General features: G+C 40.0%; 1 long non-coding RNA gene across 1 annotated transcript in view; it reads right to left on the minus strand.

Annotated features, from left to right (window-relative positions):
* The window catches only part of LOC125929948 (uncharacterized), a 184209-nt gene that overhangs the window by 111601 nt on the left and 46122 nt on the right, over nt 1–26486 (minus strand). The window lies entirely within an intron of this gene.

Raw genomic sequence — 26486 nt, forward strand, 5'->3', positions numbered from 1 at the left:
GAGACAGAGCATGAACGGGGGAGGGGCAGAGAGAGAGGGAGACACAGAATCGGAAACAGGCTCCAGGCTCCGAGCCATCAGCCCGGAGCCTGACGCGGGGCTCGAACTCACAGACCGCGAGATCGTGACCTGGCTGAAGTCGGACGCTTAACCGACTGCGCCACCCAGGCGCCCCTAAATCTACTATTTTTTAAACAAAAATCTACCCTAAATTTTTGTAAGTTTTTTAAGTTATTTATTTCAAGAGAGAAACAGAGAGAGAGACAGCATATGGCATGCTGGTGCATGCCAGCAGGGGAGGGACAGAAAGAGAGGGAGAGTGAGAGAAAATCCCAAGCAGGCTCTGTGCTGTCAGCACACAGCCCCATGCAGGTGCTCAATCCCACCAACCTTGAGAACATGACCTGAGCCTACATCAAGAGGCAGATGCTTAACCGACTGAGCCACCAAGGCGCTCCCACCCTACTTTTTAAATATAATTTTCACAGGATTCTTATGAAATTTCTTAGTCATATATAGCTTGTTTATAAATAATAATCCACTCAAGCCTACTTATGTAAATGGAGATTTCTTGAGTGAGCACAGAGATGTCTTCCAGAATCCAAATACCTGAAACTCTTAGGCTGGAATGGGGAATTAGAAAATCTTCAAGAATCGGGATAGCTAATTGGCAGCCTATTTTTCTGTAGTTTCCCCCCTATTTTTACGTAAAATAGGTTCCCTGCTCTCTTCTCTTTTCTGTCTCCCTCCCTGTAAAAAAAAACCTCTTTTTGATTACTTATCAGCATAGGTTCTAAATGAACATATGAACTATAAGACAGTCTCCAGATCTTCCAACTCAAGGAACTTTCATTAACTAATTCTAAAGTCTCAATTGAGGTAATCTGTTTGGCCCTGTTCTTGAGTCGCATGTTTTTCCATATCCAATCAGCTGAGGGCAGAGAGTAGTAGGCTACAAACATTGTGACAGCCAGAGCCCCTGGAAGGAGGCATTTCTCCTGGACCAAGATCACTAAGACTTACATACTACATAATGATGAAATAAATAGTGAATATGACAGTGTTCTAGTACAAGGTAGATATTAATCTTTTTCTTTTTAGTTCCAAACTTATGGAATATTATCATCCTTTATAATTTCATTCAAACATTTGACTCCTAAACAAGCTTAAAAGGTATTATAATCTAGTAATAAAATAAAATAAAGCTAGTAATATTAGCCAAGTGGCTCAGAAAAGCTACACACAGTGATGGAAACTCAAAGCGTGAAGAATAGGACTGTCTACAGAGACCTTAAATGAGAAAGTAGTTGAGGTGCAAGGTCCTAGTCCAGAATCTACAACTCAATGACCAACAGTCAGGGCAAGGCTTAAACTTCTTAATGTAGTCATAACAACATTAAAATGAAGAATCTAGAACCAAACCACTAACATTAAAAATATAGAAGAAGTTGTCCATATGAGAACAAACAGTTTTATTGGAAAGTAGGTCTAAATCTCAGGGGACATAATTGAAATATAAAAAGGGAGGCAAATATCTATAAAGAACTTAATTTCATTTTAGAGCTACTGTGATTTTGGAATAAAATTACTTTTACCAAGAATCATATTTGCAAGGATACTATATAATGGTATTGCAATGACAGAAATGATTAGTTTGGAATACTAAAGATGATACAAAACTAGGGAAATAACTGTTGATTTAAAACACTCATACAGAATTGGAACCAGTTTTCTTTTCAGGTTTCTTTTTTTTTTTAAGTTTATTTATTTGAGAGAGAGACAGCATGAGCAGGGGTGAGGCAGAGAGAGAGAGAATCCCAAGCAGGCTCCACACTGTCAGCACAGAGCCCGACTCAGGGTTCCATCTCAACAAACCATGAGATCATGACAAAGCCAAGACTTGGATGCTTAACCAACTGAGCCACGCTGGTGCCCCAGAACCAATTAATTTTTAAAAGGATAAAATCAAGAGGAAGATTTCCAAAACTTTGAGAACAAAAAAGTTAGACAGTTTGGCCTTTAAATATTCTAAGCACACACAAGGAAGATATATTTTTCTGGCTTGTAAAGGTTTGCATTTTCTGCAGTTCATTGAACAGACAAATGTCAAAGGGAAATCTCAGCTCTTCATGTCCACAGTTTATATAAAACATAAAAGAAGCTATGAGCTTCCCTTAAAAAAAAAACAAAAACAAAAGAAAACCCCACTCCTCTTGCTCTGTACTCATTCAATGCCTGTGCAATGTCTTTTTCTTCCTGGTTTAGCGCACCATGATCCAGGAAACACATTTACCCTTTGACAAGCTGGGCTGGAGGTACAGGCTTGGGAGAGATGCAAATGAACTGGCTCAACAGGGTCAGAGGAGAGATGTGTGCTAGAAAGTGACCCACTCCTTGTAAGAAACCACAAGAGGTGGCCCTTGCTGTTTGGTTGAATGTGGGCCTCAGTGGAGGACAGAGGGAACAATGTGCTGTCACCACTTCTGGATCCAATACTGCTTCAAAAAGACTTTAACTGAAGGGTTCAAATAAAAATCCCAGAACCTTTGCTTGGCAAACATACTTGGTCTAAAGTCCCAATTCCTTTTGTATCAATTCTTCTACCCTAGGCTTGAGCTGATTGAGTGGAATATTTCTATGCTTAGGATTCTCCTCATTCCTTCAAGGGAAAAGAGTGAACTGCCATTGAGGGGCTGGAGGGGGAGTAATGGTGTGTTACTTGATTCCAGCTCAGTTTCTCTATTCCAGCAAGGCTGAGACTTATTTTTTTCCTCCCATATTGCCTAAAGATAATCACACCTTATCACCAAGAAAATTCATTTCAGTCTAGTCTATGTTACAGAGCCAGACCTACAACCCTGATGTATTTCTCTGTTTGTGTTTCTTTTCAAAATTAATGTTCTCTGGTAGTTTAACTTTTATTAATTTATTTTAAGACAATTACCATTCTTTAGGAAAATGTCTATCATGTAAAAGGAAAAACACCCAAGTTACACCAAACACATAATCCAAAAATGCTCATTGAAGCTCAACTTTGCTAGACTAGATGTTTTAGAATGGAAAGCAAAATGATACCAAAACCTCTGGGTAATTATGGGAAGTAAGCTTTAAGATTGCCCCCGTGAAAGAAAAGAGTCAGACATTTGTCAAATGGGCAAGACAGATTTTATTCAGGCGACCACAGTAGGGGATAGAGACCCCAGTGTAAACTGATTCAACTCCACCGAAACAACAAGGATCCCTTTTAACTGCTGAGTGCGCTAAAGAAAAAACACTGGGAAGGTTAGTCAATGTGATTAGGCTATCTGTCTGCTAACCGGTGCTTACTGAAGTCAGTCTCCAACTCTCCCAGGGAAAAGGGAAACAGAGACCCTATCTCTCTTGATCACATTTCACAGAGATGACTCTCAGGTCCTTGAGAAAGACATTTCTGGGTTGCACAAGATATATTCTGAAGAGGCAGAGAAAGGATTTACAACAGCAAGTTTTCTAAAGTAAATACAAAAAGGGAGATCAGAGACCTATAATCAGATTTTAGCTAGAAAAAACAATACATTATTTTGGCAGTACTGAGTTTTCCCAGGCAGCTCTTTTAAAGGAGCAAGGGTTGTCATCCTAGGGACACAGCCTTGAGCTGACAGAAGCTATGCCAGAGTTTGCTCAAGTCTCTTGGTGTAGGTGTTAGACAGGCATTTGTACAGACAGTTTTGCAGTTCTTACCTTCATGATTCCTACCTCTTGATATTCATGCATTTGTGTAATCTCCTCTGAGTGCAGGTGAAATCTATACCTTGCTTCTAATTAATTGATCGTAACAAAGATGACAAGATGAACATGACTATATTTATATAATGACATTACATAAAATGGCAACAAACATCCTGTGAAGAGACTATCTGCTCACTTGTTGGTCTTGATGAAAGGAGACCAAAGTGGCAAAGAACTAAGGATGGTCTCCAGCCAACAGCCAGTGAGAAAACGAGGTCCCCAGTCCTACAACTACAAGAAAATGAATTCTGCCCACCACCTCAATGGAACGAACCCTTTCCCAGTAGACATTCAGATGAGATCCATCCCAGACAACACCTGGATCACAGCTCTGCAATCAAAATTCCTGACCCACAGAAACTGTGAGATAAAAAATGTATGTTGTTCTAAGCAAAATTTGTGGTAATTTGTCTCACAGCAATAGATAGCTAATACAGCCTATGCTTTCAAAAGCATGTTTAGTTTAACATTATTCTCATATCAGTCTCCATGAAAAAAATTTTTTTTCACCTCCAAATCGGTTTGAGGAATGTTGCATTCCATATCCATTCTATATCCTTGGAGAGTTACCATATTCTGAGAAATACAACAAGAAAATATTGTTAAATTAGAGTTACCTACTTTTTTCCCCCCCATTATGGAGCCCAGCCTCATTTTGATTTTTTTAACTTCTAGCAATACTGTATGCAACTAGTTTTCGAATTATCGTACCACAAAGTAATGGTTGCAAAGAGCAATAAACTTTCAAGCTAGGAAACTCATCCAGCAAAGGTACATTAAGACCGGCCACAGGTACTTGCCTATGGTAATTTTAAGGAAATCCATTTCCAGATTCCCACTTCCTTATAGTATTTTCCCCAAACAACCTGCCAGAGAATCCTCATGGGGAGAAGCTTTCAATTTTCCTTTTCCACTTTATAAAATAAAGGTGTCCCTCCCATTCCTCCCCATTAAACCTCTAGATGACAAACAGAAGGACAATGAAACAGTGATGTCCATGTTTAGAAAGTGGAAGACCTGGGTACTAAATCCTTTCACAACCCCAATTTTTCTTTTCTTTACTTTCACACTGCAGAAGAGCCTATGGGATGAGAGAAATTGATGTGGCCTACTTTGGAAAATACAATATGCCAGAAATGAACAAGTAATTCCTAAATGAAGGTCTCCTCAAAGGTAATTAAGGCAAAATGAAGGACGTCCAAGGATAGGGCTAGGACATCTCCCAGAGAAAAAGTAAAACCCAAAACCCAGAGCTGCTGTTGGCTGAAGCCTGTTTGAGCATAGCAGCAGGTCATGAGAAAAGAAAGAGGCTCTAAAAGCTCTAGAGTTCACACAGAGTTAATTCCTACTGTAAGTCAGGGAGGGAGTTGGTGATGAGTTCCACGCTGAACATGCTCACATTGAATTTTCACAACCACTTGAAAAGTATAGGGAATTTTTACCCGTATTTTACAGGTGTAGGAAACTACACTTGAGTGAGTTGCAAAACAAAGGCTTGGCCCCACATTTGGGGCGGCAGGTCCAGTGTTGTGGTTTTTGTTTTTTTGTTTTTTTTTAGAGAAAGGAAAAGAGTTTATTCGAGCCCAAGGTTACTCTACACTAGCAAGAAAGTGGTCCCTAGTCCAGTATGCTTTTAATACATCATCCAATGGGCTCTTGCAATGACCATGGAAAAGCAGCTAACCACCCCTTTTGTTTTCCCCTTTTAAGGCAATACTTTGATTCCTTTTAGGGAGATTTCACCTCTATAAAGGGATCTGAGGAGCACTGCATTCCCAGGATGATTTAGTTGTAACTTAAAACCTGAGTTGTAAACTTGTTCAAGTTGAATTCTTAACCTCTAAGCATAGTGACAGGCTATTTTCTAGCTCATGAGATGTTTATAAAAAGATGGATGAGATTCTGGTGATCAGAAAGTACTTTTCTAATAAATAATGATATGGCTATGAAATATTTTTGAGATTGAAAATACAGTATCATTTAAGCAATGTGAATAATTGCAGGAACTGAGACATATACCAATTAACCTTACTGTGATTTTGTTTGTCCACTCCTAAAGTATATCTGGTAGTTACATAGCGTATGGACTAGTTAAGTACAACACCCAAGTGCTTCCTTGTCTCTGAATGAAATGCACCAGGAAAGAATAATGACAAAGGAAATAGTGATGTTTCCAGGAATTTCTCTTATAAGATTGAATACAGAGGCATTTATAATGTGCCTGTATAAACATCGTTCTTTGTATCTGGCCTATTCCCTAAAGAAGTAGAGATGGTTTATAAAATGTACACAATACGAAAGAAGAAAATGAACTTAAAAGTAAAATCAGTAACAAGTAAAATGTAAAATAAGGAGCCAAGGTTAAGACTGGAAAAGGCAGAATGCAGCTAGGTAGGTCCTACTGAGTTATGAAAAGTTGAATCACAAATTTGGCTCTGAGCTTCCTGTAGGCTAAGCAGCTAGATCTTAACGGACAGACCAACAGATTTTGATAAGTTATCAGTAAGAAAAGTGTGATTTCAATTAGCCTTCTAATTCTTTAATACTTCACACTAAATATTCCTTGCAGATAAACTTTACATATGGAAATCTTTGTGCAAAGCAAAGGTTTTGCTAATTAGAAGGAAATGCAAAAAAAGTGTTTCTCATTATGAAAACTGATGGTTTCAAATAACTTTGTATGATAAAGAAGAGAGTGTCAGTGTTCCCAGGTTAATCAGGTCAAGTAACCGAAGGCCTGCTGCTTTGAAGGTTTAATTCAAGGTGCTTATCCAACCTCTTTGTGGAACAAATCTTGCAAACCAGGCCTTCTCAGAAAATCCGCAGCGTTTTCTGTGGGAGCTTGAAATGTCAGCAGAAGACTTTCTGATGATATTACGCTGGCATTACCATCCTAACAGTTGGGGTGGGGGTGCAAGTGCAAGATGGTAAAATTATTTTGTGGTCTGATTTTTATGGTGTACTACAGAACAGCTTTCCTGGCAATGCTGACAAGAGAAAACAAGACAAGTAAACAAACCACAGAAAGAAAGCAAAGCTTGACAAAAGCCAGAAGCAAAGATCCTTAGTTCTCAATAATTACTGGTGTTAACACATTTCAGAAGAGGATCAAATTATGATTCTCATGCAGATAAACAGAACGTACATTAAGGATTTTATTTCCTTTGTTAACTTACTGTTAACAAAGGAACCGGGCAGATGTTAAAACCAGTTTAAAGGAGAATCCAAAGAACAGATGCATTCACCGGTCAAGAATATTGAATTGAATCTATAAATGGACCCCTCAGTGTCTTTTCCACAGGAGAGCAGCCCTCCACAACACAGAATTCATTTGCATGTCCACAGACATGAACATTGGCCTTGCCCTCAAATGCAAAATAGCTCCAAGGCAATTAGAGGCTATCATCAGATAACTCTGGAAAGGTGTGTTCTAAACAATGCAAAGTCTGTCATTGGCGCACCTAATAATCTCATTTGCTTGGTCTGAATTTCCTTACACTGGTAAGTGAACATAACCTCTATCCTGGACAGCCCAGTCGTACTAGCAGTGTCTACCTTTGGGGCATTTCAAAGCATAGGATACTCCTTATCTCCTGGGATTCCTAAGTGGAGCAGGGCCCTCATCCTACTTGAAGTAAACAAAACAGAGGATCCTGAATAGAGTCCTGCTGTTCAGCAGACCCTCAAATTTGCCCTCATGACAGATCTTCCAATGGCTGCCTTTAATCTACAACTAAGGCATTTGATGAATGGATGAGATTAGTGAACGTCCATATCTCTTCAACAGCAACAGTCTTGCAACAACAGTTAACGTTAATGCCACAATTTCAAAATAATGCTTTAGCAATAACTTAATTTTATATACTCAACAGAGAAATAAAATGCATCAGAACTCTCTTTTGTTAGGTCTTTCCACTGGTGGCAGAGACACTACCTATTCATCAAACTCATCTCCTCCTCCAGGCACACAGCTAGACCGTGTTCCCAGCTTCCTTTGCAGTTAGTTAGAAGTAGTCAAATAGCTGCATTCTGGCCTAAGCAATATGGTCCCCCCGCCCTGGTAGCTGGATGCAGAGAACCCGAGATACATAGGAGGAAGGACACGTATTTTGAAAGAAGTGTAGACCCTGAATGACAGGACACTTCTGGACTTGGGGTGAGTGAGAAGTAAACACGCATGGTATTAAGCTTTTGACTTTTGTGATTTATTTTCGGTTGAAACTAGTATTACCTTAACTAACAAATCCACATTCCACATTTTGTTTGAATTTAAATGTTTAAAAATAGGCCTTACCTTCCTATTGTTTAACAATCAAAAGGTGCGCATTAACCGGCTCCCTCCCATGTCATTTCTGTACATGATGCTCCGCACTCCCTCCCCTCTGCCTTGCAGTGAACTACTTTAATACAAAAAGTACATACAAATGACATATGTAAATATATTCTTTTCTTTCCTTCCTAGCCCAGAGATAGCATACTATTTACACTGTTTTAGAGGCGCCTGGGTGGCTCACTCTGTCAAGCATCTGACTTTGGCTCAGGTCGTGATCTCATGGTTTGTGAGTTTGAGCCCTTTGTCAGGCTCTGTGATGTCAGTGTGGAGCCTGCTTTGGAACCTCTGTCCCTGTCTCTCTCTACCCCTCCCTTCTTGTACTCTCTCTCAAAAATAAACAAACATTAAGATATATATATATGGTATACACTGTTTTAAATCTTGCTTCTTTTACATAACAAAATATCCTAATGGCTTTTTTTTTTTTTTAAGTTTATTTATTTTTGACAGAGAGAGAGAGAGAGAGAGACAGAGCATGAGCAGGGGAGGGGCACAGAGAGAGGGAGACACAGAATCCAAAGCAGGCTCTGGGCTCTGAGCTATCAGCACAGAGCCTGACGTGGGGCTTGAACTCACAGAACAGACTGCAAGATCATGACCTGAGCTGAAGTCGGATGCTTAACTGACTGAGCCACCCAGGTGCCCCTCCTAATGGCTTTTCTATTATACTGCACAAGAACCTACTTATTCTTTTTTTATAGTTGCGTAGTATTTCATTAGGTTGGCTACTATAATGATGGGAATCTATTAATGGGCACTTGTCAACCCATCTTCTTGAAGGTAGATAATATAATTGGAGTAAATCAGTGTCTGTTTAGGATTTAAGCCATGTCCTAGTTGACTGCAGAACACAAGCCCTGCTCCACCCTCTTTAAGAAGACAGGTACCTGAAAGAAGTTTTTCTTTTATTCACCAAAACAACAATATAACCCACACACGGAGTGTGAGATAATGAGAATAAAATGAGGGTGAAGTTAAATGGAATTACTATCATAACACCAGGTGAAAGGAGAAAGGCACGGCAGCCTCATTCAACTGTCTGCTGTGTATAATCTGTGTCGATGGAGCATTACAGCTGTATTTGTCCCTCAAGGGACAACTTACTCCTTACTCCTAACTTACTCCTTATAAAACACCATTTTTAAGGACACCTGGGTGGCTCAGTTAGTTAAGTGTCCAACTTCAGCTCAGGTCATGATCCCATAGTTCATGAGTTCGAGCCCCATGTCGGGCTCTGTGTTGACAGCTCAGAGCCTGGGAGCCTGCTTCAGATTCTGTCTCCTCCTCTCTCTGCCCCTCCCCTACTCATGCTCGCTCTCTCACTTGCTCTCTCTCTCAAAAATAAATAAACATTAAAAATAAATAAATAAAAATAAAACACCATTTTTGAGGACACTGTTAATCTACATGTCAGAACCATTTTTTTTTTTTAAGTTTGTCGCCCTCATTGTTGAAAGAACAAAAAAGATACCACTCATTTTCCCAATTTGAAAATCTGTAGCTCTTGGCCTCCATCCTCACTTCTGTCTCTGCCTCCTGTCCATTTTCTCTTGAATATCTAAAACCAGACTCTATGCCCACCTTTCTGCTGCTCCCAGACTCAAAATCAAGGAGCCACTCTTGAGTGTCCCATACCAGATATGCAAGAGCCAAGCTTTAACGATTCTTTGTTCACAATGTCCATTCCACGAAGCCATGTGGAAGAGACATGATTTGAACATAGATCTGTGTGGTTCCAAATGCTGAGCTCTGAATGGTCTTCTATTCTGTATAAATTAATTATTGAGGATCGTTTAGTATATAGACACTGTTGCCACACCAATGTTCCCATCATTCTCACTAATAACAAAGCACACTGAAAACACATCAATCTCAGAAAAGGTTAAGTATTGGGCATGTTAGTGAAATTTTACATCTTCTGATGTGGAAAATTCTTAGAGATTAATTTGTCCAACTGTTGCCTTTCACAGATGAAGAAACAGCATCAAAGGGGATGTCTTGCTCAAGAGCACACACAGAATGAGCATCAGAGGTTTGGTCTCCTGATGTCCATTGCTTTTCTTTGTATTTCATGACCCCCTTTCAAAACTTTGTATTATTTGCCATGCTTTTAACTATTCTCAATTTAGCAAGTGTAATTACTGGGTTCTTTTTGACCTTCCAGAGCAGTCCTTGGTTTAAATAAGGCTGAAGAAAATCTCAAAAAAGTGTTGACCCTTTGATTCTTTGAGTACCGAAGTTTTCTATGCTATTTTGAAAGCAATGCTGAGTTTCTCCGGAAGGGGTGGGAATAAGTGAAAAGCAGCTGCCTGGGCCGGGATCTGGACATGCTGTTCCTCTTTCCACCTTTCCCTGAGTATCTGGAATGCGACTGATTCCAAACCTTCTGTGTCATATTGCAGGGTACTACATGAGTGCCTCCCCAAGGGAGCAAAGAAGATAAAAACTCACCCATTCTCTTTTATTATTTGATGCTCAGCCAGATTTTTCCACTTCAGCATATTTTAATGTCCTACCCACAGGGTTGACCTTTGCAGACTTAATTTATGACCTGAGAGCTTATTCAGTCGGCATTATTTCAAATCATAACTTAAGAAAAGCAGTGACAGACTAAAAGTCGTTTGTTTGGCCTCTCCATTCTTGGGAAAGGGGAACAGTCCATGTCTAGTCTTCTGCTTTCTAGGTTCAGACTCAGTTTCATCTATTAGCTTGGGGACTGTTGGACATAGGAGCTAACTGGTTCATGATAAGCAGAGATGGGGACAGCAATTTTCTGTCCAAGGAAATACCCTCCATCCACTCTGCAAACTTTGGAACAATATTCTCACCCATCTCTGACCACATGATCTAGACTGGACCAATCATTGTATTTCATTCCTTTCGCATCCCTCACAAATGAACATGTAATCCAAATGTGAACTGTAAGAGGCATCTTTTATGATTTTCTCTGCTAGAATGAGCAAAATAGTTTCTTTCTTCCTTCTTGCTTGTGACTTATAAAAATAAGCTCTCAGGGCTGCCAGTGTCTTTCCAGGTATAGTAAACCTCCAAACAATGATGAGAGAAGAACATGGACTTCTGGGTTCCATGTCCTGAAGGCCCTGAAGTAACCTGGATACCTGAACCTCCTCCTTTGGGAGCCAAACTGATAATTTTCTAGGAAACTCTTTTTGTTTAGCTTATGTTGGGTTTCTGTAAAATAGAGTCCTGACTACATACTAAACTCCCAAGAGTTTGTTTTATAAACTAGGTTGTCAATTTAAAAATTTATACTAAGAAATATAACTGTCAGGTGGCTGGGAATATTACTGTAGGCTGGTTAGCTCATGCTCCTCCCTAGAGGACAGCTTATGTGGGAAACCAAATTATGATGAAAAGGTTGCTTTGTAAGTACAATATCAGGATAAAAGCAGTAGGGCAATCTCAAGGGGCCCTTTCTACATTCCATAGCACTTTGGGGACATAATGCCTGGTAAGTAGGGCAGAACAATTTAGCCAGCTAAACAGGCCCCAATCCTTGCATAATTCTTAGGGGCACACTGACAAACTCTTTTCTCCAACTTTACACTTTAATATTTCTTATCAAACACCAAGTGATTCTGATCCCTTCACCAGATACGTAGTTTTATGCCTCCATGACTTTGCTCATTGCCCTTGCTTCCTTTCCCCCTCCCCCAAGGAAACCCCTCACTGCCACCTACCTCTTTTCTCTTTTCTGATTGTAGAAATCCTCCTAATCTCCCAGGACTTAACAGAAAACATCAGTTTCTCTGAGGCAGTCCCATTTTTGCCTAAATCAAAGTTTAATCCCACCTTCTTTGTTTTCCTTAAAGGAGCAAATTGCACTCATTTTGCAGTATCACAAGCTGTGTGTGTGCTGTGTCTTCTTCCAGATTATGAGTTCTTCTGAGAACAGGGATTCAACCTTTTTGATACTCAGTTTTAATCCATTGCAAATAGTAGAGACAAAAAATATGTTGAATGTTAGATATCTTAGTATGAATTACTGCAGATTGATTCATTAACTTTTACTTATAGGGTGTTGTATTGCTCAAGACATATTAAGTAACCTTTGGCAGAAAATGAACCTACATGAAAAGACTTTGGGATGAGGCCCTCAGAAACAGGCTTGAACAACCAAATGACAAGAAAGGCAAGAACACAGCTGAGGCTTGAAGACAACTGATCCCAGGATCATGAGCCTCCCTGAGACTTTCTGTCTTGTGTCTCTGAATCTCTCCCCACATACCGTTGCAGACCAGGTTCACCCTCACTCTGGGGAATGCAGGGGCTCATAATCTTAGAGCTTCGTTTCTCATCATGTCAGCTACCAACAAGGACCTGAAATTCCCCAGCTTGAGATGGAACATCCTAAAGAAGTATATTGGATTATTGGTACATTGTGGCATTGGCCCCTATTCTTCACTTCTTCCTCCATCTTTATTTTTTGTCTTTGACTGTGACGTTCTGCTCACAAAAGACAGACTACATTTCTCACTTCGTGACCATGTTTGGATGAGGGGAAGACAGTAGTATGCTGATTCTGAGCCCAGGCCTTTGGAGGCCTCTTTAATTTCCATCTGTGCTCTTGCTCTTTAGCTGTTCCATAAGAAGGACATGCCCAGGCCAGACCCTCAGGTCCCCAGAGACACGTGGAACACAGCCATCTAGCCATTCCAGGCTGTCTGTGCTGATTCCAGCTCAATGGCATGAGTAATCTCAGTCAAGATCAGAGCCACCCAGCTGAGCCCAGGCTCAGCCAGCCAATACTCACGTGACCCCCAGATCCAGGAGAATACATGATTGTTGTTTTAAGCCAATGAGTTGTCAACCTAGCATTTTTTGTGGCACAAGCTAATTGATACAAATTAAATCTCAATGTTGCTACTTTCTAGAAATATGACCCTGGGCAGGATACCTAACCACATGGATTTCACTCTCTACCTCTGCAACATGGAGATAGTAACAATACCTGTATCACAGAATTGTTGTGAGAATAAGAGAAGTAAAAATGTCAATTGTCTGGCAAATTTAAAAACACTAATTATTATTATTACTGTTTCACATGCCCACCCACCAACAATTATAGTCAGGAATGTGGGAGGGGTCTTAGGGATTGGCCTGTGGACAAAGGGGCTGAGGGTCTGTAAGAAGAAAGAAGTTCCTATTTAATGAGATGGTTAGATATGGTGGAAGAAGCATTCCTAAGTGGACGTGGCTGCTGACTCCACTTTACGATGGGAGGCAAGCTGGGCAGACAAAACAAAAAGAAATGTGCCCAGTACCTTGGAGCTCTTTCCTGAGTTAGTGTTAATGCTAAACTCTGTATCACAAGAGATGGTTTCAGACAGCTGGCACAGAGCAAGAAGCCTGAGTGCATGCGGTCTCTTCTATTTACTGGGCATACAATCTTAGAGATTATTAAATTAGTTTTACTATAATTCTTTGCATATTGGAGAATGAAAACACCAATTCCCATCTCCCAGCATGGTTTCAGGAATTAGATGATTCTAATGTACCATAATAAGTGGTATGGTACATGACATATAGTAGTAGGTACTCTGTAAGTAGTAATTCTTGCTGTCGCTATTATTCCTGGCTCATTCTGTGATGTGCTGTTTCTCATTGGCTTCCAATATAGGAGGAGAGCCTTCCTGACTCGGCCTCCTCCATTTCTGGAGTTCAATGATTACAACCTAAAGCACATCCTATTAAGATCATGTGTATGAAGTCTGAACACGAGCAAGGTGCATCCATTCTAGGGCACTTAATATTGAACACGTACATGTCTCTAGTCTTTCAAAGGCAACAGGCTTAGAAAAACACTTGCATTATCTGATCTGGAAACCCTTTTTAGTGCAGAATCTGAATTGCAAAGTTGTTATTAAAAACTGCAAACGATCAGCAGCCGTAATTGTGCGGTATTAACTGCCTCTAACCCTGCTCGTCTCTCTTTGGCTGACACTCGTGACTGACACTGTGAACTGGTGAGCAGCTTGCTGAGCTGGGCTGTCATTAGTGTGCCTGGAAATGCACGTTGTTTGCAAATGGACCTTTGTGGTGGAATTGCTCATTATCCCCATAATTTCAGGAAGTAAAGGAAGACCCCAATTAATTTCCAAGCCCAAGAAAGATAGAAGAGAAACAAGCAGCTTTCCTCTGGCAACAAGAAGGGGAGAAACTGACCAGACCCGCCTGTCTACACATGATCACAGTCTGATGGAGTGTATTTGTTCCTTCTCGTCCCCATGTGCAGCAGCAGCAAGACACAACTTCCACCTTGCCCAGAGGAAGACGAAGGTGTGATTCAGCAAGCCGGCCTTTCCACACGAAAAACATCTGCCCTTCGTCACACCACAGGCTGGTGTCAGGAGATGTGCTGGGGAGGAGAAAGGGAGTATGGCACCCGAATGAAAGGGCTCACCCTGAGGAGGACACGAACAAAGAAAACCTATCGGGTCTCTACGTGGAGTTAAATAAAATGGGAGTCGTGATTATAGATAACAGTCTCTGGATAAATTAACAATTTTCACCCTGGCATGTGTTTGTACATGTGGTATGCTGGAGTGAGAAAAGGGAGGAGAAGTTGTAAGTGGAGTGCAGTGAGCTAGAATGTTCTAACATGTTGCTAAATGACAGGAGAGTGGGATGGTGTGCCTGATGGGCTGTCCTGATGCTTGGCTATTTCATCAGAGGAGATGGAAGATGTCAGCAGGCTCAACGTCTCAGTGCGCCCATAGAAATGCCACTGTACTTTCCTAAAGGGAAAATGGTGACTTCTCAGATGGGGAAGGGGCTGCAGTGAATGAAGGAGATGCTGTCATCAGGCAGGACCAGTGGGCCTGGCATCCGGCGTATATTCCAGTGGCTTTGCATGGGAGACATGATCAATGGCTGTTTTTGAAAGATCTTGGCTTTAGGTAAATTTACTTCCCCATCATGAGTGCCATGCTATCAGAAAGACAAATTAATTTAACATGAGTGACTTACTGCTCCCTTATGAATTACTTTCCCATTGTTTTTAATAGCATCTCTTTATCTCTAGCACAAGGAAACACAGTTGACCTTTAACAGCCTCTTTTATAAATGAACCCAAATGCAGTTCAGCTTTTCCACTTTCAGATCTTTATCTCCTGGCACCTTGAATCCAAGCTCATCTGAATGCAGGTCCAGCTGCCTCTCTAATGGTATCTATCCATTAATTAAACACTCGGTGCTTAACAGCTTGCACACCAGCAGCTGTAAAGGATGAGAAGGCAGTTCTCCTTTAATCTACAAATATTTATTTTCTTTTAGGGGGATTGGTTAGGAAAAGATTAAGTGTATAGGAGGATAACCAGCTTATGGAGAATGTGCGTGTTGTGCTGGAAGTTTCCCGCCGAGTCACATCAGGTGCAGTTAGTAAGCAGGAAGGCAGGCTCCTAATCCCTGCAATCATAAATTATAAAGTACTGTTTAAAACAAGCATCTTCCTCCATCTGGGCTGAGGAATGTGTCTGTGTTTTCTGAGTATTTTAATGAGTGCATGCGAATGAGTTTACGGAGAGGAGTGAATATAACTCACATAGAACCGGACTCTGATATTTATGGGATCCTGTCTGCACAGGAGCCGGGTCGTGGCTTATATATTCTTATCTGGCCACAGTGCATTATGGGACCCTCCTTTTACATTTACATTTGCTCCATTTACATTTTTCCTTGTTTCTCAGACTCATTCATCACTGAACTGTATAGAAACTGCCTTAGAATAACAAAATAATAGGTTGAAAGTCAGACATAGCATTAGCTTTTTAAAAATGTTCTTTTAACTAGAGAAGCAGTATATGTGTGTGGTAGAATATTAAAAAATACTTACAAGCAAAACTAAAGAAAGAAAGGGATTATATTGTAAATACCTACAGACTGTACAGTCAATGCCTTAGTATATATCCTTCTGGATCATTTTTTAATTTTTGTATGTCTTTGGGGATATATAAAGTTTTGTAATCTGCTTCTGTAGTTAACAATGTCTATTTTTCCATTTTAGTATATTTTTATCTTCTCAAGTACCGAACCATATTCACATTTTTATAATTAATTCAAAAATGTCCTTTATATTTAGCTTGTCCAAACTAGCATCTCATCCAGAACCACACATTCCCTTTAACTGTTATATGCTTTAGGTCTCTTTTAATCTAGGCTGATATATAGCCTCATGCATTAATGTTTTAGAGGGAATGGATTGTCCAGGACAGGTTTCCATGGCTTAGTTTAGGTTCTTTAAAAGCAGAGCCTGAAATAAAGACTTTTGTTCAAGTGGTTTCTGGAATGTGATTTCATGAAGAAGAAGTGAGGGAGCAGTAAGACAAAAAGGGAGAAGTAAATGCTAACAGGAACATGTACTATTGACACAGCGATTGTAAGAAATGGGATTCGATTCTGCCAGGACTGATGACAAGCACCCGAGATGTCTCTGGGATTGCCCACCTGACAGACAGTAGTCTGAGGTATTAACCACTGACTCATCTTGGGAAGGAGAAGCTTTGCTTCCAGCTGTGCTTGTGCATGTAGAATATCATGTTGTCTGCAAAAAGTGAAAGTTTGACTTTGTCTTTGCCAATTTTGATGCCTTTGATTTCATTTCGTTGTCTGATTGCTGAAGCTAGGACTTGCAACACTATGCTAAGCAACAGCAGTGAGAATGGACATCCCTATCATGTTCCTGATCTCAGGGGGGCAGACTCCACCAAAAGTCTGCTAGAACTGATACATGAATTCAGCAAAGTCTCAGGGTACAAAATTAATCTACAGACATTGGTTGCATTTTTATACACCAATTAAGAAGCAACAAAGAGAAATAAAGAAACTGATCCCATTCACAACTGCACCAAGAAACATAAAATACCTAAGAATAAACCTAACCAAGATGTAAAAGATAAGTATGTGAAAACTATAGAAAGCTTATGAAGGAAATTGAAGAAGATGCAAAGAAAGAGAAAAACATTCCATGCTCATGGATTGGAAGAATAAATATTGTTAAAAATATCAATACTACCCAAAGCAATCTACACATTGAATGCAATCCCAATCAAAATTGCACCAGCATTCTTCTCAAAGCTAGAACCAACAATTCTAAAATTTGTTTGGAACCACAAAAGACCCTGAATAGCCAAAGTAATATTGAAGAAGAAAACCAAAGTGGGAGGCATCACAATCCCAGACTTTAGCCTCTACGACAAAGCTGTAATCATCAAGACAGTATGGTATTGGCACAAAAACCAGCTGTGCTTCTGCAGACCTATCAGAGGAGGTTCTGGGCAAGAATGCAGAGAGGCTCACAAAGCTTCATTCAGAAGTGGGCCAAGGGGATGTGATGTAGGCAAACCAGCAGCTATAGCTCATGTTACGGCTTTGTAGGTATTTTCTTCTTCATTTTTTCCTCCACATAGTATTATTCGTTTTGTTATTCTATAGGACCAGTTCCTATACGCAAAAAGTTATCTAAGGCCAGATATAGTTAAATTAAGCATTGAGGGGGAAAGAATGGCTTTATTACTATTATTTCTGTATGCCTGCAAAGATGGGCTAACACTTTTTCTTTTCAAAAGATTAGTTCATCAAAATTTTACTGAGCAACAGATGGTGAGGTAGGTGCTGAAACAAAACTGCCCTTAATTTTAGCAAGTGTTGTAAAATAAAATATTGTGGTGATATGGTATAATTTTATATGGAGTATGGTGTTGGGTCAGAGGAGAATGTGATCAATTCTTCCAGCATAGTGAGGGTGGAGGTAGAAGGATAAAGAAATATCTTCATTAATGCACTGATGCTTGACCTGGGTTTTGAGACAAGTAGGTGGGGAGGGATGTATTCTAGGCTGAATTATATTGGGAACAAAGGTTATAAGTATGAAAACAAACTTGCTTGGGAAACTGAAAGTCATTCAGTATGACTGGTGAATGGATGTAATGGGGTGAAGGCAGAGTTTAAAAAAGAGGAAGGGACAGACGATGGAGACTTGTACATCAGACTAGGTAACTGTCTTCACTACTGAGTGGACACGGAACATTCCTGGCAGGAACATGGAATGCTCAGATGTGTTCAAAACTGTTGAGTTTGGGAATAAACAAAACTGTGATTTAAAAAAAAACCAAGAACCTTTTCTAGAGGGCAATCCAGTGGATAGTTACAATTTAGTGAAGACTCTAATTACAGAAGCATAACTTCACATGATTTATAAAATGCAGCTGTGCATGTCTTGGGGGCCAAAGAACTGCATTAGACAGTAAATGTGTGACATAGAAGCTGAACAGGAGGGCCGAAGAAACAGTAGGACTGGAGCCCCGAGGACTGCGTGTGCAGGAGACGAGTTCTTTTTCTGCTATGTTGCTCCTTGTTGTCAAGGGTCTCACTCAGGTCTTCCACTCATGTCAAGTGCAGTGAATATCTGTATGATCATTGCTCAACATTCTCTGTCTGGCGTGTTACTTCTATCTGTTTCACTTATATCACTGGCTGTGGCTTTGTTCTTTCATTTGGGATAAATTTCTCTGTCTCCTCATTTTGTCTTCCTCTCTGTGTCTGTTTCTTCGTGTGAAGAAAGGCAGCTATGTCTTCTGCTCTTGAAAGCAGTGACTTTCTGAAGAAGAGGTCCTGGAGTGCCCTGCTGTCCTCTGTTCACCAGAACCTGGCACTTCAGTGGAGTATCCTACGTGTGGTGCTTACGCCCTGCTGTTGTGTCTGAGTCACTGATCCTTTCTGCAGATGACTGCCCTGACGCTGTCTGTTGTGGGCTGTGCTGGCTCTCTGGGGTGTTAGTGGGGCCCAGGCAGGCCAGCTCTGAGGGGGCGTGCTTGCTGGGAACTTGGGAGTTGGCAGCGGTATTAGCAAAATTTGTTCTGGACCACTGGTCCTATGACAGAATCCCCCAAGTGCTGTGGAAGCTGGGTGCTACCTGACGTGGAATGCAGCCAGTGGCTAGGTGGGTCGTGCATGTAGCTGTAACTAAATTTGCCCTGAGCCCTGGGCTGAGGCCACAAGAGTCTGTGCACCGGGCCTCCTGCAGGTGGCTTTGTGTTTATGCTGGGGTGGGTAGAGAGCAGGGGAGGAAGATGCTGTCTGCCAGCTCCCTAGTTTTCAAAGAAGTTCCTGAACACTCTCCAAAATCAGTATGAACAAATCTGCTTCCCAATTGCTCCTGGTGTTGTGTAAACAGCCATTTTTATGTTGCCTCTGTGCAGGCTGTGTGCAGGAGTTGATAGGCATGAGTGGAAGCAGACTTTAGAAAGGTTGGAAACAGTATTAGAGGGGTCTAAGGCAGATCTGCTGCTCAATGATGGCCCAGTTCTACAGACTTAGGTCAAGTCCTGCAAAGAGAGACTAGAGGCCAAGATTCGTGGAGCTGTTTCCATGAGGAAGTGTGAGGCAAGGGGCAGTGGCAGAGTGGTCTGGTACCCAGGAGATGAAGGGCAGCACAAGGTTGAGAAGAGTATTCTCCACTTCCACAGGAACACAGGGCCACACTAGCTCCCTGAAGTTCGGGGAAGATCAGGAGACTGCTTCCTTGACAGAGATGTTCAAGTTCTCAGAGCAAGCATGTCTGGTAGGACATCTGCAGGTGCCTTTACACGTAGTAGTTACAAAGGAGGAGGCTGGAGCAGACCAGAGAGAACATGACAGATGCTGCAACGTAACCTGACTGAACTAACCACTTGGTATGTAGGTACTTTAGGGGATCCCATGGAGACTCCCCAAAATCATTAGGCCAGACTTCATAGTGGACTGCATAAGTTAGTGTCATTTTTGTTAACACAGATAGTGTAAGTCTCATTTGTTTCCATACATGGGTAAGGTCTGTAAGATATGGGCTGAAAATAATGCTAGATTCAGGAGTATACCTGGTTGGGTCTTGTGGCTCTGTAAAAAAGCATCTAGAAAGCCTCTCCTACATGTGTTTGAGGCACCACTATGATGGTGCCCATCTTGTGGTCATATCATCCTAGGTGTGCAGTACTTTTATGGATTACACCATAAAGATTAGAAATCCTTCAAACACGAGATATAATCATGGGAAGAGCCAGTCTTTGCTCTAGTTCACCCTTTGTTGGTTGGCTTATCTCCGCACAAGTATTGATTACTGCAAGAGGAAGAGGCTGTATATTCAACCCCTTCTGCCAAAGTAAGAAGATTTATCTGAGCAGAAATAATAGGAGGCAGCAAGAAGAGGGGAACTATAGCCAGGGATCAGCTACATTCAATGAGACAGTGATGTCTGGAGGAGTCAGTGACAAAAAGGAGAAAAATCAGAGCAGCGTCACTCTCTAGAGCATGGCCAGAAGCACCTCCAGGTGATGTATGATGATACAGCCTGCTGAGTGCTACCTTCCTAACTGGGCTACGTTAGGCTTTCATGAACAAGCAGATTTATTGTACTGTCATTGGTACATCATCGAGCAGAGAAGTTGCAAGGAATTGTGGGTAATGGGCTTTGTTTTTTTTCTGGTTGAAGCCAACAACCTGCCTCCTTTATCTCAGCTAGCAGGAGACTCAGAGACAGAGCAAATTGGAATTTATACGTTCATTGACTATGTTCCGATCCCTCTACATTGTGCTGTAGCATGTATTGGACTTTTCTTGTGACAAAAATAATGTAATAAAAGTAAAACAAACTATAGTCATATATAATGTGTGAGGACTAAGCTTTATCTTCTGTCTTTCCGGCTTTTACTATATTTTTATAAATAATCTGTCAATACTTATAATATATTAAATAATTATGACCTAATAATAAAATGCACCTGCAATTTCTTTTTTGAGGAGCCACTTACAACATGGATGGATCCTAAATAAAACAACTCTAAGAAAAACAAATACTGTATATACTCATGTATATGTATAATCTAACAACAAGCAAAACCAAATCCTGAGAACAGATTGGTGGTTGCCAAAGGAGGACAGACGGGGAGGGCAAAATGGGTGAAGGGGGTCAAAAGGTACAAACTTCCAGTTATAAAATAAATAAATCCTGGGCATACGATGTACAGCATGGTAACTATAGTGAATAATACTGTATTGTGTATTTGAAAGTTGCTAAAAGTTCTCATCACAAGAAAAAAAATATTGTGACTATATATGGTGCCAGATGTTAACTACACTTTATTGGGGTGATCATTTCGCAGTGTATTCAAATATCAAATCATTCTATTGTATGCCTGAAACTAATATAACATAATATAGATATTGGAAAAAAAAAGAGGGAGGGAGCTTGATGAGACAGGGTGGAAGGTATGTTCACATACCCTTTTGGTGACAAAGTCACTTGGTATGCTGTTTGAAGAGGCAGTCTAGATACTTGGCAAAATTTAAAATATGAAATTTCCTTTGATCCTGCAATTTCACTACTAGGGAAATTTCTCTACAGATATACCCATATGAATGTGCAAAGATAGATGGAAGGATAATCACAGAGGCACCACTCAGAGGTGAAAAAATTGTAAGCAATCTACAAGTTGGACACTAAGGGATTTGATTAAACAAATCATAGTGCAACTTTATGACAAAATATTACCCAGCATTACAATGAGTAGTGCGCATTGGAAAAGCCAGTTGTACAAAGATTCCATTTAAAACACATGTACATGTATGTACTTGTATATGCCTAGAACATTTCTTACAGGAATGAAAACTGAAAATCATTTTTTGGAAAATATGTAGGGATGGAAGTTAGAGGCTGCTGTACAAGGTAAAAAAAACAGAAAACAAAAAACACACAAACAAACCAAATTGCCAGCATCTTTTACTAATGAAAATTTTAAACACACTCAAAAGTGAAAAACAAAAGGGAATATAATTAGCTTTCAGGATTTTTGTGACCACAGCCTTCCTCAAGATAAGTGGGGGACCCAAATGACTAATCAAGGTACATCCCTGTCATGTAAACTTATGCTTATACATCTGTCCTCAATGGAGCTTTTTTCTCCTTCTTTTCTCTTTCAGTATGATTTCTAGCAACTGCAAAATAAGTCGAAGAAGAAGAAAACATGAATTGAGTAAAAGTGGTTGTGCAGAATTATAAAAAAGCATCTAGAAATGGTAGGAAAAAGTCCTGTTGATAGCCATCAACTAAGAGGAACGTACTATTTACTTTCTTCTGCTCTTTGATACTGGTTATTTCTGTATGAGGCTACTGACAATGCTGTTTTGAACAAACTCATAACTATTTCAACAACACTGAACTCCCAAGAAGTTGAGGTTGGAGTCCTTAATGTTCTTCCTATGTCAAGCTTGCAGGTAAAGGGAAGCCAGTTTGCTTCAGAGCAACAGTGTCTTCAGTTCTCAGTTGGAATTTGAGCTTAGAGACCACCACATCCTGAGATGTCACTATTTGTTATTACTCGTAAAGAAAATCTGTGCACAAAGCCTACGCAAAACTGGTTAAAGTGAGCTTTTTTGATCGAATGTCTAATTTATTAAACTGACCACTTTCTACTCCATAGGCATCGCTGAGCACTTTCTATGTATCAGGCCCTGCTAGACACTGGGGATATAAAGATGAAAGTGCATATTCTTAGAGTTTATAATCAAATCGAAGAAGTAAACATAGGACACACAAATTACAATATAGCAAATTAACTGCAATGCAGTGAGTAGATCCAAAGTATAGTCACCAAGAAACACGCACACACACGGATATTTATAACTGGAAAACACATGTAGACATCACCCTAAGCTTTTCTGAGGATGAATTGTACAGTGTTGTAAAATAGCAAGCTAATGGTGGGGACAATGGTCTTGGGGAAACATAAACCATGATAGAAATTTGTGAAATGCATCCTGTTTTCATTCTCGAAAGGTTCCCTATTTCCCTGATAAACATTGTAATAAAAATCAAGGTCCTCAAATCTGTTTTGATTTGCAAATCTGTTCCCTGAGAAAAAAAATTTTCCTTCTGAATATTGTACAAGAAACCATTAGATTTGGATTATTTACAAAAGCCTAGAAAATTTTGAAGCCAAATGTAGTAGCTATCAATAAGTAAACAAGAGAGCTCTTGACATTCTTAAAGACGAATAGATTTTTCCTTTCCATTTTAACATCTTCCAGACTTGTCAATTCCATTTACTTTTAATTATACCACATGAGTAAACCACATGGAAAAACAATAGATCTGTGTATGTTACTTACATAATGAAAGACAAATAGATCTAGCAAATTACACCAAAAAGAATAAATATGCATATATTCTTTAGTTCCTTTTGGTTTTTGTTTTCACAAGCACCACCCAGATTTACTTTAGCAGTAGTATAAAGGAAGAGCAAAAGGAATATGAAAGTAAATATAGGATTATGTCCAACTAAAATAATAGAATTAAAAAACAAAGAGCCCAAAAGCTGTATATAATAGTAGACTGGTCCTCCCTTATCTGTGGTTTTGCCTTCCCTGGTTTCAGTTCCCTGCAGTCAACCATGGTCCAGAAGCAGATGACCCTCCTTCTGACATATCATCAGAAGGTTAACAGTAGCCTAACACTACATCACCATGCCTGCATCATTCACCTCACTTCATCTCATCATGTAGACATTTTATCATCTCCATCACCACAAAAAGGAGGGTACGTACAGTATATTAAGATATTTTGAGAGAGATCACCGTCACATAACTTTTATTACAGTTTAGTTATAATTATTTATTTACTTATTATTGTTGTTAATCTCTTACTGTGCCTAATTATCAATGAAACTTTATCATAGGTATGTATGTCCAGGAAAAGACATGGCCTATATAGGGTTTGGTACAATCTATGGTTTCAGGCATCACTGTGGGTCATGGAATGGATAAGGGGGTGGGGGGACAACTGTAACAATTTTTTGTTGTGTAGTTTGATATTTAGAGCCCTCTAGAATGTGAACTTTTTCTTACTTTCAAGAAGGCTTTGGAGTTTTCCCCATGTAGGGTTTGCATATACACTAGGATGGAATCAGTAAAGACATCTGAATTGACATTCAAAATCTCTTGTGCTACTTACTGGCCATGACAGAGTACCCTTTTCCCCCCATCATTTTCATTTACATGCATTTACAGCATTTTTCTGCAAACATGTTTTATCTTCCTTCTGTTCGCTACCAGGAAGATGGACCAAATTTAAAAAATTCCATTTACTTTTCAAGACTGATATGTACAAAATATGGTCTTTGCAAACAAATGAGATTTAGGAGAAGAGTGAGTGAATACCTAGACCTGAACCTACCCCTCATAGGCTCATTTGGGTGGCTATATCCTTAAAATTTTTTTAAATGTTTACTTATTTTTGAGAGAGAGAGAGGCACAAAGCTTGAGCAGGGGAGGGGCAGAGAGAGAGGGAGACACAGAATCCGAAGCAGGCTCCAGGCTCTGAACTGTCAGTACAGAGCCCAACAAGGGGCTCGAACCTACAAACAGTGAGATCATGACATGAGCTGAAGTTGGACGCTTAACCAACTGAGCGACCCAGGTGCCCCATGGGTGGCTATATCCTTAAACAGGGGACAAAAAAATGTAGTTAGATAACTTGACCTACTAATCTCGTATTTTTTCTACTCTATCAAATATCTTGTAAATAAAGGTGTCACTCTTAGTTTTATTCGGACAAATAAGCTCTGTTTGATATAAGAAAGGGGAGGCGTGTTTTGGTAAAAAACAATAATACCAACAAAGGAATTGATAAAATAATGAATGTTTAAAATTAGGTTTATGGAAAGATCAATACTTGAAATTGTGATAGATAATTTCTTTATTGTTTTAAGATAACTAGACTGACTTTGAAATCAAATCATTTCCTAAACACCTCATGAAACTGTCAGAGAGTGAATGAATTCAAAGATGATTTCATCATTACATATAAACAAAAGCAAATAAGCAAAGCTACAGGAAAATGCCCAAGGACATTTTCTCATTAGATGAACATGTGAGGTCCTACTGGTCATGGATTAACTACTTGGGGTATTTTTGATTTTGAAATTGCTGGACCATTCACATGGGAAACAAATGTCACCACTCTTTCTGTGATAAAGATTTTCCACCATTATTTTTTCTTTATCCTTTTGCCATCTCATGTGCATCATGGTGCTTGTGGCAGGGTGTTACCTGTATTTCTAACTGTGCTTTTAAGACTGAAAAATTCTAGTACTTCCCAGTTAGCCAGCCAGACCTGCTTCAACAAGTTAGGAAAAAAAATGCATTTGAAACACCAAGTCCCTGTCTCACAGAATGTGGCATTTCATGGAAAACATTGACCCAGACAGCCAGCTAGCAATATTCTTTCATGTATAGGATAGTAGGTCAGCAGGATTGCAGCATGGGAGAGAGTACAAAGGTCTAGAGACTAGGGACATGCGGAACTGACAGCTTTCTGCAGTCATGTTATGCAAGGTCAGTTGCTCAACAACAGATGTGTTAAATCTCACATTTACTTCTTGTCTGTCACCAAGGTTGACCACTCTAACAGATGCAGATGACAAGAGGAAGGCAACTGTAACAAAACAGAGCCTTGCATCTCAGGGAAACATCTGTCATTGCCCTTTTCATTTAACCTCAGTACTGGGTCCTATTACAGGAATCTTCCAGACGCCTCCCTATCTCTGGGCCAGCTGGGCCCAGAAAAGACTGAGTTCCATGAGACTTGGGGGAAAAAGGAAATAGGTGCATGAATATCTATGGCTGAAAACTCTTGAACAAAGCCATTTCTAAAGACATTTACTATTACAAGAGCTCCTAACTTATTAAAGAGTAACAGCAGTGGAAGTAAAGGAAATAAATTCTATCATCACTAAGAAAACAGCCGCCATTGGCAATTTTTAATATATAGTCATGGTACCTTAGAGGCCCTTTTATTTGTACGAACAGATGATGAGAATGAAAATATTGCCCTCCTTCACCAGATATGTATAGTAGATCCTCATTATTTATACATTGAGTATTTGTGAATGTTGAGGAGCATGGAAATCTGTATTTTTAGCAAGCTTTCCAGGGGACCCCTATATTGTACATTTTAGAACACTGACTTAGGCTCCAAACACATCAGCTTACCCACTGGCAAGCTGTGGTCAAATGGGAAAATTGGCACAGACTCTGTTTACTTCCCCTCAGTCAGTCTGTGAAGAAAGCCAACTAAACACTGGGAGGTGCTCTTCTTGGGAGTCGCTATAGATAATAACTCCAGTGCTTGTCTTTGGCCTACAAGTTTAAGTCTAAAGCATTGTTTAGTCCCCAATTACTCCAGTCTACTCTGGACTTTGGCTCATGACTTCAAGGCTTTTCTTCTTGAAGACAAATAGGGAACAATCCCAGTAAAATCGCTTCATCCATCACTCCTTACACAGCCCTTCGAGATGTTCCCTCTAGCCTTTACCTCCTGCCTCTTCTACCTCTC

Source organism: Panthera uncia, chromosome A2 (assembly GCF_023721935.1).
Source record: "Panthera uncia isolate 11264 chromosome A2, Puncia_PCG_1.0, whole genome shotgun sequence".
In the NCBI taxonomy this organism is placed as follows: domain Eukaryota; kingdom Metazoa; phylum Chordata; class Mammalia; order Carnivora; family Felidae; genus Panthera; species Panthera uncia.